The sequence below is a fragment of the Myotis davidii genome, unplaced genomic scaffold (genome assembly GCF_000327345.1).
Source record: "Myotis davidii unplaced genomic scaffold, ASM32734v1 scaffold265, whole genome shotgun sequence".
Taxonomy (NCBI): Eukaryota; Metazoa; Chordata; class Mammalia; order Chiroptera; family Vespertilionidae; genus Myotis; species Myotis davidii.
In genome coordinates, this window is record NW_006296627.1 from 732755 (window position 1) to 739102 (window position 6348).

Consider the following 6348-nt stretch of genomic DNA (forward strand, 5'->3'; position numbering starts at 1 on the left):
AGTCGTAGTGTTGGTATTCTCATAATGCCCCATATTTGTATCTCCATTTCATTATCTGTTAAATAAGCGTCCCCAAAGCCTCTCTTACATCAAAATATACTGTGCCTCAATAAATCAATGATTCAATCTACAGAAGAAAACACACATTTAGGAGAGTACTGACACTGAGATGAGTGCATGGGTACTCAGAAAAAAATAGTTTCCTTTTAAAAAATATTTGTATTGAATTCAGAGAGAGAGCGAGAGAGAGAAAATCAATGACGAGAGAGAAGCATTGATCGGCTGCCTCCTGCATGCCCTACATTGGGAATCAAGCCTGCAACCCAGTCATGTGCCCTTACCAGGAATCAAACTGTGACCTCTGGGTTCATAGGTCAATGTTTAACCACTGAGTGGCCTCCTTTATTTGTATGTTCCCTATCACAACTCTTCCTAGAACAGTGCCTGACAAGGAATAGGAACTCAGTAGAGCTTTTGGAAGGAAGAAGAGAATACAGGGACAAAAGAGGAAAGATTGCATCTTAGGCTCTCATGCCTGCTCTGTCATTTCATTGTTTTGTCAGAGCTCCAGGAATATGCTTCCTGGTCATGGCAAGTGAGGATTGGGTTGGGAGCAGAGAGGCGAGTGCTCATACCAGGCAATGAAGAGACATCTTCATACAGAGAAGAAATAAAATCTCTTTGGTCTTAAAAAGCCCAGAGCTCCACAATGGCTGTACTTATTTTTCTCTTAGTTCCCTAGGGATACAGGCAGTAGAAGGAAATTGTGCTTCTGACTAACAGTGACAGACCATTTTTTATTTAGCCATGCCTACTCTGAAAGTTTTACCTATTCCAAAGAAAGTAATTGTAAGGCTATTTTTGTAAAGCTTAACCTCCCTGGTGTAAGTTACTGCATTCTGGGGAGAAGTGCTATTCCAGGTCTCTCAGCATTGTCCTCCAACACTGTCTTTCAAGAAATTTCTATCCCAGAGGAACCCAAGGCCATTGCTTCATGCATAATGACAGTGTCTCAACAGTACTTATCATCTTAGAGGCACTCTGCAAACATCAACTAACTAGCCCTTAGAAAAAGCACTGTGGAAAAAAGCATGCTTATTCATTCACATCTTAGGTTCGGGTGACCAAAATGAAGAAGCAATATGAATAAATCCTCTTGAAACAAGCCTACCCAGGGTGTTGAAGCAGGATCTGAAACTTGTGAGAGAGTGCTCCCCAAGGTTACATTAAATGAGATTACAAATTAACCGTGACCCCAGTACACAGTGACAACATGCCTTGACTTGGTAAAAATGATTGTATTGAGTTAATATGGATATAGAAATAGGACTGATTTGATACTAATCAGTGAATAGCTCTATAGGTTTAGCTATTTAAGGGTAATACTCATTAATCTGTTGCTAATGACTTGCCAACTTTAAACCCTCTCTCTTTCATACATTGAACATGAAAAATAAAATAACTCTCCTGGCTATGCTATTTCATGTTATTCTATTTTGACAGTGTCTGTTAAAGACATATTTTCTATCATTATACTTATTTATATTCTACAAAATTGTGGATTGAGTGCCTGATACATATTAGGTATGCCACTAGACACTTATGGTAGAGTGGTATATAGGATAGGAAAGGTCTCTGTCATTAAGTTCTTTTCTGTCTAGAGCAGTGATGGCGAACCTTTTGAGCTCGGAATGTCAGCATTTTGAAAAACCCTAACTTAACTCTGGTGCCGTGTCACATATAGAAATTTTTTGATATTTGCAAACATAGTAAAACAAAGACTTATATTTTTGATATTTATTTTATATATTTAAATGCCATTTAACAAAGAAAAATCAACCAAAAAAATGAGTTCACGTGTCACCTCTGACACGCATGTCATAGGTTCGCCATCAATGGTCTAGAGGAAGAGATAAGAAATTAAATGAGCAATCACCATGAGACTTATGATTCTATGTCAGAAGAATAGGACACTTTGTACATGGAAAAAGATAGATCAGAGAAAATAAACCTTTTTTAAAAAAGTAATATTTAAGGGAGATATAGAGTATGCATAGGAATTAGATGAAAGGGTAGAAGGGTGAGTTTTACCTTGATTTCATAACAAGAATGAGACTGACATGTATATTATTAGATAATTTACATTATATCTTCAAAATTATTATCAGATTAGAGATGTCTAATCCCTTGAGAGAAAGATAGGTTTGAAATTAATTGCCACCATGAAAAACCCAGGAGCAAAGAAACCCAGAAAAGTTAAACTAGGAAAGACTTGATAGCTGAAAAATGTCAGAGCTAGAATATAGGTCAGGATTTGAATCCTGCTCACCATGATAATTCAACACAACTCATTTGAGGCCTGATTGAATCATGAAATTCCTTCTCTAGAGAAATGGTCTATTTTATGGTCTATTTTAACCAGACGCCTAACTTCACCTTTTGCTCAAAGTATAATGGGGCCTTTTTCTTCAGAAAGAGAATGTACCATAAGAAGAAGTATGGAACTTTGCTTCCTAAACCAGGGGCAGTCTACCACACAAGAAATACAAGGTCCCATAAAAACATATTGAACTTCTTCATCAATACAGCCAGGTAATCATGATTTTTCTCAGCTTTGGAATCATGAAGCAGCAACATAAAATGTAGAGTGGAAAAGCTCTTATTTAAAACACAAATACCTGTGACACTAGCAGCAGCATGGAGTATAGAACTGACTGGCCAGGGAAATTGGTTCTTGAATCATTGTTTTTCATGCATCCTTCTTCCCCAGTGGTAGGTAATAATCTTTCTGATAGAAATATACAAGCATTCCTTGGTCTTGAACATTTCCATAAATCAGCAGTGTTGCCATGGAGAGACTCAGTTTCCCAGCATCCTCCAATGCAGGGAAGCAGATTGAGGCTGAATAACAGACCACTAACTGGAGCTCTGGTTGTTTGCCTCATTCTGCTAGCCTGCCAGGGTTTTTCATTTGAATCAACTTTTCAATTTCCAGCTCTGAAGTAAAAGTTTGTGTTTGTAAAAATGCCTGTAAGCCAAAGCTCTATGATTGCACAGAGAGTGATCGGAGTGTTCCTGGTTGCAAACCTGTAATAAGTAGGACATCTGGGACATTCATTCACTTAACAGCATTTATTGAACAACCAGGTAGGTTTTTTTTTGTTTTTTGGGTTTTTTTTGGCCAGGCTTGATGCTATACACTGAATATAAAACAGAGAAGATGGATGCATTTCCATATTCTAGAGGATTAATCCAACAACCGCACGAATAAAGGTAGTTGGTTTCTTTTGGGTGAAGAGAGAAGTGTGTTATAGGGCTAAAGATGGGACCAGATTCAGCAGAGTTTTGAGGCTATGTTCAGGCTTCAGAAAAGAGTAACAGGAACTCTTTTACGTATTTCAAATAGTAGGGGTAGGTTGTATGGATGAGATATGTGACCACCACTGTAATTAAAAAAGACCAATCCAATTTTTGTTTGGATTTGGGGTTGAAATAAAAAAAATAAAAAAAAGATTTGTAGTTCACCAAATAAGAGACTGTGATGGTTAATTTTATGCACCCACTTGAGCAGGCTGCAAGGTGCCCAGGTAAGTGGTTAAACATTACTTTTGGTTACATCTGTGAGAATGTTTCTAGAAGAGATTTGCTTTTGAACTGGTGTAATGAGTAAAGTATAAAGTGGATCACCTCCAATATGGGTGGGCATCCTCCAATTTATTAAGGGCCTGAATAGAATTTAAAAAAAAAGTGTGGAGGGAGGTTGAATTCTATCTTCCTAAATGCTTGAGTTGGGACACCAGAAGACAGCATAAAGTTCTAATTTTTGAGAATCATAGGTGATAAGTGGTGGAGCACAAGTACATGCATTATCTATCTTGGTAACCCTCAGCATTATAGTATAGCGTAGGGTTTGGAGTCAGCCATTTCCTAGTGTGTAACTAAACTCTTTGAGCCTTAGTTTTCACATCTGAAGAAATACGTTAATAGTCATATTTGCTTCCCAGAATGGGAGGAAAACAAAGTATTTAAAACAGATGAAGGGCCCGGCCAGCATGGCTCAGTGATTGAAAATCGAGCTATGAACAAGGAGGTCATGATTTCATTCTGGTCAGGGCACATGCCAAGGTTGAGGACTGGATTTCCAGTAGGGGATGTGCAGGAGGCAGCTGATCAATGATTCTGATCATTGATGTTTTTATTTCTCTCTCCCTTTCCCTTCCTCTCTGACATCAATAAAAATATATTTAAAAAAAGAAAACAAATTAAAGGTATTAGGAATAAGTATGGAAGTGAGGAACTAGATAGTAGGAGCCATTTAAGTTCTGAGAATTTCATGTGAGAGGGTGAAATTTCCTGATAAAAGAGTACACGAAACAAGAATGTTCCTCTCACATAAACTGTGTAATAGTACAATGATTTCCTCTTTGTAGTACTTTTATCCTGAGAGAGATACTAAGTTGTAAAAGATCCAAAACTACTGAATATTTTTATTTGTCCAAAGTGAGAAATTAGCCAGATTCGGAAGCAGAGCATCAGAAGGATGACAACTCATGGCTCTTGACCAGCAGTAAGCAAACAGCCAGTTTGAAACATTTGCTAAAATTCTCTGACAACACTATCCCACTGTCTCTAACAGTGACCACCTATTTGGAGCATCCTTGGAAATCAACTTCTTTGGCGTTTAAGGAATAACAGTGTTTTGTTAAGAAGAATTTTCATACCTTTAGTAAGACTGGGTATTCAACCTTTATATAATCTTTGGGGAAAAAAATGATGTCCTGCTCCAATACTATTTCCAACAACCTTCCTTTTGGAAATCTAATATACAGAAATAAGAAGATCATTACATTAGGATTTATATATAAAGCCACTTATTTCAGTATTTTTGTGGCAGCAAAATAAATTGAGATTATGCATAGAAGGAAGAAACTGTGGAAAGAGTATATATAACAATTTATAGTATTATAAAATATTATGTAACTATTAAAAGCAATAGGTTAAGTCACTACACATTGATAATGGAAGGACAGAAAACACAAACAATGGGAAAGAGAAAGGAGAAGAAATGGTAGCTCTGGATTTCTAAATTTGACAAATCAAGAAACCCATTTCAACAAATTGGGGAAACTGTGACAATTTACCCCAGGTTATGAAACATGGCCTGGGTTGTGTGGCTCTTAGAACTCAACATAATTTAAAGCTGTAGCATTTCCGCATTTCCTTGATTTCCCATTAACTTTTTACTGAATGGTTATTGAATGAGAAGTTATCTTACCCAGATATCTCCAAAACTTTTTATTTTGTCAATATCAGAACAATCTCTCTCTCAATTTATGCATAATCTCCATCTTTTGATTTGCAGTACTTGGACTTTTGAAGAGTAAACGCCTCATTTGAGAATATGATAAAAACACATGCAGAAGTGTAACACAGAGCAAGACTGTCTGAGAACACGGCTAGCACAACAAGTAGATCTGAGAAATGAGCCCAGATGATATTTTTGTATAGGCCTGTGATGAAAGCTCAGTCCTGAGATATTCAGAGATATAAGCCAATGTCTTCCAAGTTGAGCAAGTTTGAGTGTCTGAGACTTCAGACAGATACCCTACATATCTAATAGGAGATAAAGAAGAAAAGATGGGTGATGATATGGTTAGATAGATGTAGAGTAGGTGGCAGGAAGTTGAAATAGTACCTAGTGACATCATTGAACTCTATTAGAAGAAGGTTATTTCTGACAGAAGAGGATGATGGAGTTGGGGGTATCAGAGAAGTATAGAAGATTTGAAAGGAGTGTGACAGTGAATTAAACTGTATGCACAGACGCAATGGAATGTCCTGGCAAAATTAATTTCTCAAACTCTAATATCAACAGGTACATTTTTGTTTTAGTTAAAAACAAGTAAAAGTCTAATACCTAACAACAATTTTTTTGAAAGTTTGAAAATATCCCAAATCCTACAACCTTAAGACAATTCTCTTTGGGGATATTATTTTTCAATCTCTGTGTTGCACACTATGTCATTTTGTGATCTTTTTGTCACTTCACTAGAACTCCTGTTGTACATTTACTTACTGTCCTTACAATTAGATAAATTAAAACACAAAATAAAAATCTATGAATTCTTGGTTTTGATCACTACAAAAATACGAAGAATATTTTCTTGGGTATATTAATATAATTTCCTGAATGTTCTATGATATATTTTACTTTTTTTAAGATGATGGAACAATAAGCATTGTTATATACAATATTAAATACAAAATAAATTCCTCTTGTTTCCTTTTCTTATGCTCTTATTTACTCCAAAAATATTTTCAATACATTTAGACATGTTCTTCCTAAAC